The sequence below is a fragment of the Haliaeetus albicilla genome, chromosome Z (assembly GCF_947461875.1).
Source record: "Haliaeetus albicilla chromosome Z, bHalAlb1.1, whole genome shotgun sequence".
NCBI classification, from domain to species: Eukaryota; Metazoa; Chordata; class Aves; order Accipitriformes; family Accipitridae; genus Haliaeetus; species Haliaeetus albicilla.
The window spans coordinates 20,377,604-20,393,318 of record NC_091516.1 but is presented as its reverse complement, the minus strand read 5'-3'; the positions used below and the strand labels follow the sequence as shown (position 1 = coordinate 20,393,318).

General features: G+C 36.0%; 1 protein-coding gene across 21 annotated transcripts in view; it reads left to right on the top strand.

The window, feature by feature from the left end:
- The window catches only part of PTPRD (protein tyrosine phosphatase receptor type D), a 1,298,969-nt gene that overhangs the window by 539,588 nt on the left and 743,666 nt on the right, over positions 1-15,715 (top strand). For all 21 annotated transcript variants that reach the window (XM_069776173.1, XM_069776170.1, XM_069776168.1 and 18 more), the window contains one exon: positions 14,883-14,931. The gene's annotated coding sequence lies outside the window, so the exon portion shown is untranslated. The remainder of the gene's footprint in view (positions 1-14,882; positions 14,932-15,715) is intronic.

The following is a 15,715-nucleotide window of genomic DNA, read 5'->3' as shown; positions in this document are numbered from 1 at the left end:
GCTTTTTAAACTCAAGTAGATGAAAATAGAACAAGAAAAATACTTTCATTTTCACTTGCACAAGTACTATTTGTGTGAATACAAATGTGCATGTTTGCACACACATATATATTGCAGAAATTTTTTTACCCGGATGGTGGTATAGTAGTAACATGTGCTTTTTTTTATCTTTTTTTCTTTTCTATACTTGGATCACTTAAGCTCTTAATTATTTTTATAGATGTTTGTGGCTTGAGGTAAGGCTGAGTCATCTCTGTGCAATATTCTACACATTATTAGTCATTTTGCATTATTCTTACTGGCCTGTCTGTAATTAAGAAGACACAAAGTGTCCTAAATTTGTGTGATTGAGTTTGTTTTCATTCACAAAAAAACCCACAAAAATACTACAGTAGATTAATAAGCAGCTGCACAAAAAGTCACTCTCTACACCCTCTTCCTATGGTTACCTCTAAGAAGGTTACCTTTTCTCTCTTAGGGTTGTGCTTCTTCTCATCTCAGATTTGTAATCTGTATCAGACTGCACAGTGTCCTTTTCCTATGTAAAAATGCTACTGAGTCTTCCATAAAGATAAATGTTATTGCCTGTTCATTAAGTGCTTTCTCTGCAAACGCCACAGCAATAGAAATATTTTAAAGTATTGTTTAAACTCTCTCTGTTTTTTTGAGATTTCTCTGTTAATGAATAGAATTTAGAAGGAAAAAATCCTCTTTGCTTTGACAAAATGTAATTATAAAGCCTAGAGACTCTTCTATGTTTACAAATGGAAAGCATTTCACAACTATCGATCATTGAACAGGTGCTATTCCCAGTTTAACAATGAGGACACTTAAAGACAAAGTAATTTGTCTAATACTGAACAATAAATCAGTGGCAAAGTAAGGAATCCAGCTCTCCTGTACTGTAATCGTGGGTCCATATTGCCTCTCTTACCACAATAGCACTGAGTAAGTGAATTGGAGCCTTGTTCTTCAGCAAAGAAATAGAAGTATTTTTGTGATTAAAAACAAATATGTTCTCTTCAAAAGAGAACATACAGCTAACTCCAAGCATGGTCAGATTTTAACATCATCACCCCCCACTGATAATTATTTGACTTCATAGGAGGTATAATGCAAAAAACACTTTTTCCCAGTGAATGGAAACCCTTCATGAGCTTGTTGTAGGATACATACAAATTTTAAGTAATCTGCTAGGATCACACAGTGAAACAGAATCAGATTTAGAGCGGTGTGGTTCACACTAGCAGCTTGCTTTCTTCAATGTGATCTCCATAGAAAATAAATACAGAGTTGGCACAGAATGTGTGTAAGATGTGTGTGGATAAAATACCATGAACCACCTTTCCAGTCAGTTTTTCTAAGTGTGTTTTAACAGTGTTTGGAGTTTTCAGGGAAGAAAAAGGATACATAAACAATTTACAGAAAGAACTGCAAAGTAGCTTGCTCTTCCTCTCTCACCCAGGAGCTCTGAATTATTTCTTTGTTTTGTGATATGGGAATGATCTAACATTTCTTGCATTCTGTTACTACTACTACTTGCTTTCGGATTTACATTCTTTTGGAACATATTGTCTGGGAAAAGCTTGCATGTAAATTTGAAATTTTAAGATCCAGGCAGGTAAAATTTCTACAGATACTAAATCAGGGTGCCTATTTTCAGGAGCTATAAAGGAATTGAAGTCCTGCATAATCATTTTACGTAGAATAAAAATTTTTCTTTACCTGTTGCCAAAAATTTAACATTTATTCCTCTTAGGTGTAAAAACAATAAAAGGAATTATTCAAGTTGTTAATCAAAGCTTTGTAAAGTGGAAAGTTAGTAAATTATGTGAATGACATGAAGCCAAAAGGCATCACTTCTTGTTGGATAGTTGGTAAATTTTAAAGAAAAGCTAACAATCCAAAAAGTGCTCATTGTTATGTGGTGTTATGTACGTTATTTAAATGATAAGGCTTGTGATCAGATATAAGATATGCATATATAGCTCAGGAAGAAAGTACTGTTACTATATTATTTAAAAGAATATAATGATTATCAAATGTTTATTAAAAAGAATATAATGCCATGTATACTCTTTGCTGGTAAAAAAACTGGCTGGATAGATGGGCCCAAAGAGTTGTGGCGAATGGAGTTAAATCCAGTCAGTGGCTGGTCACAAGTGGTGTTCTGCAGGGCTCAGTATTGGGGCCAGTTCTGTTTAATATCTTTATCAATGACCTGGATAACGGGATCAAGTGCACCCTCAGTAAGTTTGCAGGCAACACCAAGTTGGGAGGGAGGGTTGATCTGCTTGAGGGTAGGAAGGCTCTACAGAGGGATCTGGACAGGCTGGACTGATGGGCCAGGGCCAACTGTATGAGGTTCAACAAGGCCAAGTGCTGGGTCCTGCAGTTGGGTCACAACAACCCCATGCAACGCTACAGGCTTGGGGAAGAGTGGCTGGAAAGCTGCCTGGTGGAAAAGGACCTGGGGGTGTTGGTTGACAGCCAACTGAATATGAGCCGGCAGTGTGCCCAGGTGGCCAAGAAGGCCAACGGCATCCTGGCTTCTATCAGAAATAGTGTGGCCAGCAGGACTAGGGAAGTGATCGTCCCCCGCACTTGACATTGGTGAGGCTGCATCTCAAATACGGTGTTCAGTTTTGGTCCCCTCACCACAAGAAAGACATTGAGGTGCTGGCGTGTGACCAAAGAGGAGCAATGAAGCTGGTGAAGGGTCTAGAGTACAAGTCTTATGAGGAGCAGCTGAGGGAACTGGGGTTGTTTAGCCTGGAGAAAAGGAGACCTGGGGGAGACCTTAACTACCTGAAAGGAGGTTGTAGCAAGGTAGGTGTCAGTGTCTTTTCCCCAAGTAACAAGTGATAGGACAAGAGGACATGGCCTCAAGTTGCACCAGAGGAGGTTTAGATTGGATATTAGGAAAAATTTCTTCACCAAAAGGGTTGTCAAGCATTGGAACAGGCTGCCCAGGGAAGTGGTTGAGTCACCATCCGTGGAAGTATTTTAAAGGACATGTAGACATGGTGTTTAGGGGCATGGTTTAGTGGTGGACTTGGCAGTGTTAGGTTAACAGTTGGACTCAATAATCTTAAGGTTCTCTTCCAACCTAAACAATTCTATGATTCTTTATGTGCAGTCTCCTATGTAAAGTAAGTACTGATCGTTTAATTTCTCAAAATATTAACAAAAGTATTCAACAAAAGCAAATGTAAAGCCCGGCCCCTGGGATGGACAAATCCTGCAGCAGAATAGGTCAGGGATGACTGTCTAGGAGCAGCAGAAAAAGTCTTGGGGCCCCAAGGACGCCAGGCTGGCCATCAGGCAGCAGTGCCCCCGGGCAGCCAAGAAGCAGCCGCCACATCACATCCCAGGCTGCATAAGCAAGGGTGCAGCCAGCAGATTTGGGGAAGGATCCTGCTCCGCTGTCCAGGACCTGCACGCTGTCCCCAGCCTGAGTCTCCTACATGCAGAACAGACACTGGCCTACTGGAGAGCTCCCAGGAAGGTCACCAAAGGGGCTGGGGACTGGAGCACAGGGAGCCTGACACAGGCTGTGGAGCTGGGTCTGTTCATCCTGGGAAGAAACAGCCTTGTGGGGGGCCTTACTGGTGTGTACAGATACCTGGTGGTAGGATGCAGAGAAGATGGAGCTAGGCTCTGCCCAATATTGCACAGTGGTAGTACTAATAAAAAAGTGTAACACAAGAAATACCAGCTAGATATTAGAAAAAAAATTCCATCATAAGCGTGATTGTAGTCCAAAACAGTCTAAACATTCTGTGGAAACTTCCTCCCTTGACTGAGCATATCTGAAAAATAGACTATTTGCTTCATCTCTCTCTAATACTGTCCTGGAGAGTGTTGGTGGTACAGCCACGGGCCTAAGGGGGATGTATACATCTGGTGGACTGCATTTTCTGTTCTAACATTTCTATTTCACAGCCAGTTCCCACACTTCACATTCACATGAGCCAGGGTCCAGTGTTTGCTGTCCAGCCAGGCCCAGCACCAGGGTCCCAGGGGGAGGACACTCAGGCTAATTGCTGATGCATCCAGTCTGGCTGGGCAGCAAAACTTTATACTCTATGGCTCCACCTTGACACAGCACTGGACACCCATGGGTGTGTGTCCCTCACCAAAGAACTATTGGTTTTGCTATTACTTAGTATGTTAGGTAGTCAGCATACACTGATAATGTGGTTCTGGGCCAGTGTCTGTAACTCTCTCCCCATCAAAGTGGCAGCTGTCACCAGGGTTTCTGTCACTTACTCATCTCCTTCTTCAGGTGTCTAAAAGAAATGTGAAGCTCACAGTGGTTATGTGAAAAAGTTTGTCTATTGCTTCTTTGTTTTCCAGCTCAAATGTCATTTATGTAATCAGTTATTGCCAGGTGGATATAGTCAATCTTTCCTTCATCTAAATAGTGTCTTCAGGTAGGCTTCATCTTATAATGACAAACACCTAGGGCTTTGACCCTGATAAAAGGACAAAAAAACTTTCTTGTCATAAGGTACCTGAAATATATAATTGACACAAACAGTGATATGTTTAATTTTCCACTGTGAAAAATAATGAATTATAAATGAAAGAGACATCCATGAGACAGAAATTCTGCTGCACAACAGTTTGTGGGGTTTTGAAGTGCATGTTTGTTCAGAGAGAGTGTAAAAAATTTATTTCCTCATCAAAAGGCACAGGGACAGGCCAGGAATGAGGGAGATCCAAATTCCAGTCCTTCCCAGCGGGATTGAGTTACATTTCATAGCAAGTAACTACGAACTGGATACAGCAGAGATGTGAACATGTTTGTTCTGTCTGTGACAAATGCAAAAGACCCATTCATTTCTCTGTTAACTACAATAATGTCATGAAATTGCTTCTTGCTTGCTTTTCTCACAAATTAACCATGCCACTAAAAAGTAAGTTTCTACATTCCTGAATGAAAACAGATTTTGAAATGTTGCAACTTAGACAACACGAAGTCTTTTTTCTAACCTCTAAACTGCAGATCATTTGCTCTCAGACAGAGAAATCTCTAAGTCTTTATTGACAGCAACTCCATTAAATACCACTCTTTAGTTTCTAGCAGTCCTAATGAACTTGTGATAAAATAGTTTCAATCTTCTAGACCATTCTTTAGTGCTTGAGGTGATCACAATGGAAGAGTACACAGAATAGTACATAGTATTAAGAAATGCTTTTACTTTAAGAGATTATTTGCTTTTCTCTGAGTGTGATTTGCCAGGTATAATATTTTGTAGTTATTCAAAAGATGTAGCTCAGCATCAAGAGAAATACATACACAATAAAACTTCAGGTATACAGCTGTCATGACTCAGACTGGACAGACCAGGGAGTCGTGTTTAATTCAAAATTCCCTCGGGTTAAATTAAGGTGAAACAACACCAAGTGATCAGTTAAAGATTTTATTCATGACAGAAGCAAACTGAACTGGGGGGGGCGTGATAATAGGCGGCAGGGTTTCTCACAACAGGAATTGGCACAGGACTGCTTCTGTAAACCATGTAACCCAGGGTAACCATATACATCAAGTCAGGGAATAAGGACATCCCTCCCGTTGAGTCACAAGGTTCAGAGCAGACCCCCTTGCTTTCTAGACTCCTCCTCAGAGAAGGGCCCAGGGGCGGCTGGATCCACTCTTAGTCTCAGACTTGGTCAACAGTTTTGCTGAAACAGATGTCTTGAAACAGATGAGGTGTAGGGATTGTGGAAAAGGAAAAGGAAAAGGAAAGAGAGAAGACGACAGAGAGAGAAAAAGGAAGAGAGAAAGATTCTACCAGTCCTGGGTCCAGCATTGGTTCAGTCAGCCGAGGGGTCCAGTTCCGGTGGGCTTGTGCACCTGAGGCTTCAGTTTGTGTCCTTTTATCATCCTTGCCCCTCCTCCGGGTGGGCACCTGAACTGGTCAGGCTAATGAGCAGTTTGTGAGCCTTTGGACATTGGGGTCGTTTGTGAAGTAACTTCTCCTTCCCTGCAGACACTGCCATTGTTTGATCTTTGTATCAGAACAGCTTATCAGAACAGGGAGCTGCACCCTCCAGCACGCTTTCCCACTCCTGTTGCTGATGTCTGAGCTGATGGGCTTTTCACCTTGGTTCCTTGCTGTGCAGGGTTTCTCTTTAAGCAGAACTTGCCCCACCACAATGTTTGAGACATTAACTCTTTCAGTCTCTCAAAACAGCCCAAATATTACTTAAGGAAACTTTGTTTGTTTCAGAATTTGTAATTCTTCACTAAAAATGATAGCCTGAGACATTTTTATAACTAATGTTTTTTTTTAACTTTAGACTTTTCTCTGTTAATTACAACAAAGCAAGCTGTGAGATGAGAACAGACTTGCTTGTTTGTAAACTTTGAGTTCTTCAGAATTGTTTTCTCACACACTTGCATGCTTGAAGTGAACCTTAGCCTTTGACACGCACATTCTGTAAAGTAATATTGTAGAAGACAAATCATTAACCCCTTTGTATTAGAGGTGCATTTTTATTTTCCAGTGGGAGCTCTGAAGCATCAGTTTAACTGGAAACTGCACCAAAAAAAAAAGTTGGCAGCTATGAATAATGGGCAGCAGTTACCATTATACTCCATGGATCTGAACCTTTTTACTTTTACTTTTAACTACCATATTTCATTCATGCAAAACATTTATCTACATATCAACTATTTTTATTATGTGTTTTCATAAATTGTCTCATTCATTGAAAGAAAAACAAACAACATTTTAGAAAGTCAGGAAGACATCTGTCCTGCAGCAATGCTTGATATTTTCAATGGTTGCTTTGAGAATACTCCATGCCACCTGCCAATATTTGGTAACCCAGGTATGCTGTTTTTTAATAACTTTAGTGTATCTGAAAACTTAAAATAGCGTTGACTCTAATATAAGTTCCAGCTGTTCAAATTGCCTTTCCAGACTTCAGAGTAAAAAGATTTTTATAAATATATTTTTTCATACTTAGTAGAACACCTCCATAAACTGAATTGACAGAAGAAATTCTTCTTGATATAACCTAAAGTGCAATAAAAGGGATCATAAAATAGATGTATCTTGTCAACTTTGCACTCCCAAGAGTGATTGCTTGTGCTGCGTACACTTGCAATTAATTATGATTTTTCTCACGCTCTTAGAGTTTACACCATGCTATTACTGGTTTGTCGTCTTCTTATCCCAAATGATGACAAAACATAAGACAGTTATAGTGTCCTTTGGAAGGTTATGTACTGTGTAAGAGCATATTATTGCTTTATCTTTAACATTAACAGTTTTATCTTTAACATTAAACAGTTTTACAAGGTTTGATTTGAGGGACTTTAATTTAATTTCCTTTAAAAAAATGCCCCCCTTTTCACCATGTGATTTTCCAATATTGTTTGTGGTGTTTCTCTCTCTCTTTCTGTTTCTTCTTAAGTAGAACAAGTTTTCACTGAAAGCAACTAAAACAAGTCATTGCATTGTTACATACTGGACTAACTAGGATTATAGTGCCGTATTGGACTAGGCCCTGGAGGACATAATGGAGACTCATGTATATTCTCAGTTCTATTCTTAAACTAATGTGCAAACACCAAAGCAGTGTTATTTATATAAGCAATATTAATATAACTACTTTTATAAATGGACATTATGAAAGGAACTAATACATTTAAAGGGCTAAGCATCTTACACTTCATTCATCCCATCATATGACTTTGTCCTCCTGTGAAATTGCAAATATGGTTTTTTCCTGAAAATTTTTAGATTGTAGTATTTTGTGTACAGAGTTGATTTTCTTTTTTTTGTTTGTATTGGTTTTGTTTTAAAAGAATGCAGTCTTAATTCTGTTAGTATGAAATAGCACTGTAATGTATTACTGGGCTCTGTGTGTAGTGGAATCAGTTAGGTTTTATATCAGTTCTTCACAATTTTCACCAATGAGTTTATATTAGTTATTCAGCCACTGTTTTGTGCCTTTGGTGTCAAAGTTAGACTCTAATTCTTTTGTTCATCTTCCCAAGTGTTTGTGGTCTGTCTTCTGACAAAGATGAAGGTTTTTTTTTTTTTTTAAACTGATTAAGATTTGCAGAGGATGTTTTGAAGGTGATGTTTGTCCGAGCCTTTGATGTTTTGCAGTTCTAAAATTGTGCATACCATACGATATCTGAACAAGATAGGAACTCTGAACATCAGAATGCACATAATATTGCAGACATCAGTCACTTTGGCAGATGAAAATTGATGGGAAGCCTAACTCATTGTGTATATTGTGGGATACCTTTGTCAAGACAACAATATGATTAAACATTTTTGCAGATACTCCTTTTTCCCACACTATAAGTCATTTTTCTAGAGGCCCTGGAGGTTTGTTTTAAGGAGAATATTTTTTGGTTTTTTACATTCTTTACAGACTTTGACTTCCAAGTTGTCCCAAGAACTTGTGAGACAGATTAGCCATGAATGCAGATTTCCATGATAAGACTGTACTCACAAGAAAAGCCCAAGACTTGGAGAGACAAGGATGTGGATGTGGCCTTTTTATATGGTCAATTACTAGATTCACTGGATTATGCTGATGTTACTTCTTGTTTCTGCTTTGTCTACAAATTGATTCAATAGAAAATAGACATACAGCTGCAATATTACCAGGTCAAAGATGTAATTCAAACATTAAAAGAAAGGGGGAAAAAAGTCCCAAAGCAGTAAAGTTTTAAAATTGCTTTAAAAACATTAAATACATTAAAGTTCTGATGGCTAATGATTTTTACAGAATGGGAATTCCACCACATGGTTAACTAAACATTTATTGTAATTGGGTGGTAGGAACTCTAAAGAACAGCTTTAAAATCTGATTAACATGTAAACTGAGAGCTTAAATCAAATATTCAAATGACGTATTTTTATATTCTAGAATTTAATTTATGACTTAGTGGAGAGATCCTGATTCATAAATAACTTGTTACATGATGTAATGTTGCTAACAACATTTGAATCTTTTATCTGAAAATAGACATTTCTGTGCTTTCAGAGCTGCCTTTTCTCTAATAAGTGTTAGATGATAGCATAATAATAACTCTAATAACGGTTGATGGTAGCATGTGGCATGCATCTCTTAGTACGAAAAGTTATCTCCCTTCCAGTTCATAATACAGTTGTGTAATTTCTTCCATTAAGGATGTGTCAGCTGTTCTTTCTCAACTACAGGTTCTAAATTTGTGAGTAGTTTGTTAACCAACAAAATTATATCTAAAACTTTTTAAATAGCAAAGACAACTCCCCTCAGTAGTTTCATTTAATATGTTTATGAATGAGTTAATCAGAATTTATGTGCAGTCCCTGTAAAGGTAATTAGCAAGTTACACATTTATTAATAAACTAATAATCTGAGTTTTGTCTGCATGTTACAAAGATGGTAACATAACTGGGTATCCAGCACTTCCCATGAACACTTGAAAGTTTGAAGACCCATACAACAGCATGAGAGAAAAACAAAACAGATTTTTGTCTAAATACTCTTGGACTTCAGCCCTTTCATGTGAAAACCTGTCTTGCTTCTCTGATTTCAAGTTGTTAGCAAGAACTGAGTCAAACATGAAAGATGTTAGTCTAAACTGACATAAACCATTCTTACTTCAAAAAACAAATAGAATATCTCCAGAAGGGTCTACATCATGTTTGCTTAGATTTGTTCTCTATTTAAAATCAATTCCATGAGCATAGGCATACAAAGAAGCTATCATTATTAAGGAGTGTATATTTACAGTATAATGTGTACTCTGGTACCTGTATATACATTCTTAACCCATGGTAGAAGTTTTACAGATAACCATTTATGAAGGGGTGTGTAACTACAGCGCCAAGCCACCTGCAACTCTGTCTTTAAAATTAACAATGTTGTGGCAAAAGCAAACGTTAATTTCAGTGCAGCTTGAGGAAAATTCAAACTGTTTAAAAATGGTGCTAATTATGAGAGAAGAATTACTTTTTCTGAAATGTTTTTTATGCTTTTGTCTCCATAAAGCAAATTTATGTATAAATTGCTAAAGCATGATTTTTTCCATGTGGGAAAATAAAGTAAATATGATATAATTATGTTTTTATTAAGGGGGATATAAGGTGTGTGTACTAGTATATTCTTTTAACAAGACCAGCAAAATATGAATCAGATGTAACCACCAACTGTTTGAAAAATTGCTTTCAGTTAACAAGGAATCATTAATCATTTCAGCTGGGGGTCCTGCAGAGGTCTGTTTCGGCCATGTTGGTTTTCAGTGTTTAAAAAAAAAAAAAAAGAGAGAGATTTGAATGATGGAAGAAACCATAAGCTTTAAAAATAGGTGGCTGACAGGCAGCTGGGCAAGATTGTAAATGCCCCCAGAGGATAGGATTAGAATTTACTAAGATCTTGGCAAATGAGAAAGCTTATCCAAAAGCAACAGTATACAACAAAAATGCAAGAATACCATCACAAAATGCACAGAAACAAAACAGAAATAACTGGATAGAGCGCAGCAATACAAAAGTTTAACACAGCCTCATACTGCAAGTTCCAGTACAGCACAGACAAATTCTTTAGTAGATCCCACACTACTGCTTCTTGAACCATGCAAATTTCAGAACCTATTTAAGCGTACCATAGTTCCTTCCCTGCCTGCCCTATACACCTGAGATTAGTTTTAATGGCAACTATGTAAGGGGAAAGTTCTTGGTGAGGTTTCACCCTGGTAAATAATAATAACATAGTCTACCATGTGTATCTGTGCATCATGACCACTAGAGTTAAGGTGGAGAGTATCTGCCCTGAAGTCCAGATGTAACCTTTCCAGTTCACATAAACAAAAAGAATTGCCAAAGAGATACTGCAATAAAAAGTTAGCCTGTTACAAAAAATATTTGGTAGTGTTATCATGTAAAATATAGGCTCTATGTTGTGTTAGGGAAGCCCAAACCATAATATTTTGGCAACAAAGCTGGATTTTCCATTAAGGTTAATAATGAGAAGGGAAAAAGAGGTATTTTATACAAGTACAGATTACCTGCCAAGACATTTATGTGGTTTAATATGAAGATAATCTCCATAAAATAATTGAATTGGATACTTTTTTGAATTTTTAGGCTTTGAAATACCTAAGACTGTGTTTTGCTATAAACCAGACTATTCCCTCAAGAGATTATGAAAATGGGATTATAAAATTTAATGGAACTTTTTGACACTCTTTTCCTTTTCAACAAATTTTATCAGATTGACAAAGATTTTGATTCAGCAAGAAATGGTTGTAAAAAGGCTATTGTTGGAAAACTAATGCAATACTTAAAACCTGTGGATCAAAAACACATTTGGAAATAAGTAGGGACTGTTCAGGCTTTTTTAAGTGAAGGGGACACAATTATCAGGTAAAATGACAGAGCAGTCCTAAACAAAATGCATTCCTACTGCTTTTACTGTAGGCTGTACTTGCATCTGTTTTCAGTTGTGAAAGAACCAGATATCAGAATAATCTATGAAGATATCACTTGTCTCTTTTACATTATGTTCTTTCCCTAAAAATCCAAGAAATTTCATAAAGAGAATAGAGACTGGAGGGTCTTGTATTCTCCAAAGGTAGCAAAATATTTTAGACATACAAAAACTAAGTAGAAATTGCTGTGGAAAAATAACTTACACTTGAATGAAATGTTAAAAATTCCTAACTCTTTCACAGCCTACTTGGAAAACACTTAATTTTAAATTATATCCTCATTTTGGTGTGGATATTTTAGGATACTATCTAATGGGAATGAAATAAAATTTTGGATCACATTTTTTCTGGAACTGAATTTAAGTATCAGTGAGTAAAGAAACATTTTTTTATTGTTGATAATTGGTGCAACTGTTGCACAAGGAGATAAGAATTAATGGAAAAAAGGTGATAATAAACATTGCTAGAATTCTTACTGGAATTTGTCTTGGTAATAATCATCATCAGAGTAGTGGGTCTTGTTTTCTATGCTGATTTATTACCAGTATTTTCAAGCTAAAGTGCAAAAAGACAATTGAAAAAAGAGTTTTAATCCCTTCTTTCTTTTCTAACCCATTGAAAGAAAGGTATGCTAACATTGACCAGTACTGAATCATCATAACAGTAGTTGTTACTGTCTTGTAGTTCCCCTGGTGCCTTTAAATAAGGGGTGTTATAAAAGGAGCTTGAAAATACAGTAATCTATTTAGTTAATGATCATTCTTATAAGTGATTTTTAATTAAGTGATAGTGTCAATAGAAGAAAACATTTTCACAGGATAATAGCCTCCTACTTGCTTTCTAAAATTGTGATGCTAGTAGACAACAGAGGTCTTACGAAATTTAAAGAAATTCAGGAAAAAGAAGCTTTAAAAAAATTGACAACTGTTAAAGAAACATCCTACAAAAGTGGGAACTGGCTAAGCATTTAAATGTTTCTGAATAATGCCCTGAGTTGTGTGAGCTTGCAAACTTGGAAAATAAATCACCTTTTACTTAAAATAAAAACAAATTACTTTCAGGAGGTAGAGTTCCTATTGTCTCCAAAGTGTGATTAATTTGCTGGCAATACAATACAATGAACTATGTTATTGATATTTTATTTTTATATAAATAGAAGTAAAAAAATAGCACTTTTCATCTAAACGTCTCAAAGTACATGAGGAAGTTTAATTGAAACTCCCAAGATGATTTTACAGAGCAGGAAAGTTCTTGGACAGAAAGAATTTGTGACTTTTCTAGATCAATATTTTAGTTCACAGCAGAAGTAGGATTATGCTTGAGGATTATTAACCTATAATTTCCTGGTTTAAAGCCCTTGGAGGTTTTCTATGTAAGGATTAGAGTGGTGGTATGATGGAATGACTTTCTGAAGGGAGGGTAATAAGATTTAAGTTTTTCCACACAATTTCAATCCTAAATAACTTTTTTTTTCAATGGTTTAAAAGTATAGCAAAATATTCTAGCATAATTGTTCCCACACAGATTCAAAATAATAAAATAGAAAAAAGGTGTTGTTAGCCACAGATTGATTTAGACTCTTTTAGACCAACAGTTTGCAAAGTATATTTGGCTTAAGAGGCATTTTTTCACTTGTGTTATGATACTCCTGTTAGTAGTCATATATTGCTGCTTTCATAAGGAAAGAAACGGGAAGGGAAGAAAGTTACAAAATACAAAACAATGTCCTGGGAAAATTTATTTGCAGATAACAGTAAGTTAAACTCTTAAGATAGGAGCTTTGTTGAGTTTGGCCTTTTTTTTCTCCCCCCCCCCCCCCCCTTGAATTTAATGGAAATATTGCATGATGGCTTCTGCAGTGACAGAACAGAGTGTCCAGCAGGACCCATGTGATTTTCACTTTTAAATGTCCAGCTCAAGACTTTGTAAGAAACTTTAAAAATAAAAATAACCTGACTTTTTTTTTTAAGATAAAGAAAGGCCAAATATATATATTTTTATCCTCCGGTTCTTTCTTGAACATGTCTAAAATACTTTGGAAAAAAATCTGCCATTCCTTGAGCCATGAAAAAAAAAAGCAAAACGACAAAATCCACCAACACCACCAACACCACCAACAACAAACCAATATAAAAACCAAAACACAAACCTAATATATGTAATGCAAACACCATGGAAAAATTGTTAGAACTTGGCAACACTGCAAGAATTGAATGGATAATCTGTTAATACGATGTCTTGAATAATCTTAAGATTACAGAGACATACATACCTCTTCCAAAGCATACAAATTACCACCATAGCATTTAATCTTCTTTTATGTTAATTATTGTTAGTATAAAACTAAAATAAATTTAATGCTACATTTATGCGTCATTTTTTTTCTATGTATCCTTCTTTTCTATTATTCAAACATGTTTTTATTTTGTGTATTTTCTAATATTTATTTGGCAGATTTTAAATTTTGAGCATTAATCTTCATTAATGTTGTACTGGAAAGAAAAAAATGCCTGTAGACAAAAAGTTGGAAACTAATTTGCTGCAGGAAAATCAAATTTAGATTGTTCTTATTAAGCTAATGGCTAACCTCAAACCTTATTAATGAAATAACCATGGTTATATTATTGATAAATTTAACAAATCTTAGCAATTATAAAGAAATGCATCTAGGCTGATGAAATGAATGTTAATTCAATGATGAATCATTTGTATCTGATGATCAGAAAGGAGATTTGCTGTACTAATCTGTTTTCTTCCTCTGCCTTTATAGAAGATATTCCATTTTCACATCCCCAGATTTACAAACGTCCACCTCCAGACAAATTCTCTATTGTTTTTACTCCGATGAACTTTCATCAGCTGTCACAGAGCATTCTAATCTCTTTCAAACATGAAATGTATATCTTCTAGTATTATTTTGATTATTTTGATTTCCCACTCTTAAAATCAAAATCTTCAAATGTAGTCTGTTTTTTTTTTAATATCTGGTGAGCATTAAAGTAATTTGTTTTCTAAAGGAGCTATTTATATTCAAATAAACTTCTCAAGTCATAGTTTGAACTGCTCTGGTGTACAGTCTGAACCTCTTCTATCCAGATATCCCTGGAGTTTATTGGTCTCCACGGAAATTCACAAATTTTCAGTTCCAGGAGAGATCTTAAAATTAATTTTTCCTCAGAAGACTGTTGGGTGGTCGGGAGAGAAAGTCTGAACACACTTAAAAGCTTAGGCTTTTATTGGGCTGCTTTTCTGACATAAAATGTGCTTTCAAAGTGTACAATTCAAGGTTTAAGCCAGTTGATTTTCCTTTAACATATATGTATGTTAATTCTTTGCAGTATTAAACTATCATTTGCTCATTTTGCCATGTATCCAATGTCTAACTATAGTCACTGGTGATAGAAAGCTTTTGTTTTGTGTTTCTCAGATCTCAGGATCGAGAATTTTTTACTGAGTTCCAAACCTGCAAGCTCAGGGTGAGTAATTATTTTTGTTATTTCTTTAGCTTGAATTTGGATGGTTCTGGGAATAACTGTATTCTGGCATATGACTATGTTTCCTGGAGCATGAAAAAAAAAAATCCTACCCAGTCTGTGATGTCAGCTGGTAATATCAGTGAATAATTAATCTCTTTTTGTTTCAAAAGATAGTGAGGAAAAAGGTTTTTTTTTCCTTATTGTGTAACTAGAAGATGAATTTGTTATGGTTTTGTGGTTTTTTTTTTTTTTGTATTTTCTTTGGTTGGTTTAGCATAGTTTGACTGAAGAAACCATGACATAACTGTACTTCAGTGCTACCTGTGTAACTTGACCATGTTGCATTTTGGGACCAATGTTAACATAGTCATCAAGCACAGGAGCTGACATAGTTACAAAGTGAGAGAGAGCACATGAACAAAAGAGGCAGTGATCTGTGAAAATGACAGAGGTTCTCCAGATAGAAACTGCATTTTTTTACATTAACTCTCCTGTGAGGAACCATCTTTTAGGCATGAATAAGGACCAAGCAGCAGTAGACAGTAAAACTATCATGTTATGGGTTTTATCAAAATGGTTTCCTACTAACAGAAGTTTAATGTGACAATTTTGGGGAGTGAGATAACTGTTATAATGAAAACTAAAATTACCGGAAACTTGTGGTTGCTGTAGTTTACTTTTTTTCTCTTTTCCATATACTAAGTCTTTTTGAGAAGCATTATGTTTAATATGAAGACATTTGAACAAAGTGTGTTGACATTTAGCATGTTGCTGAAATAAATTA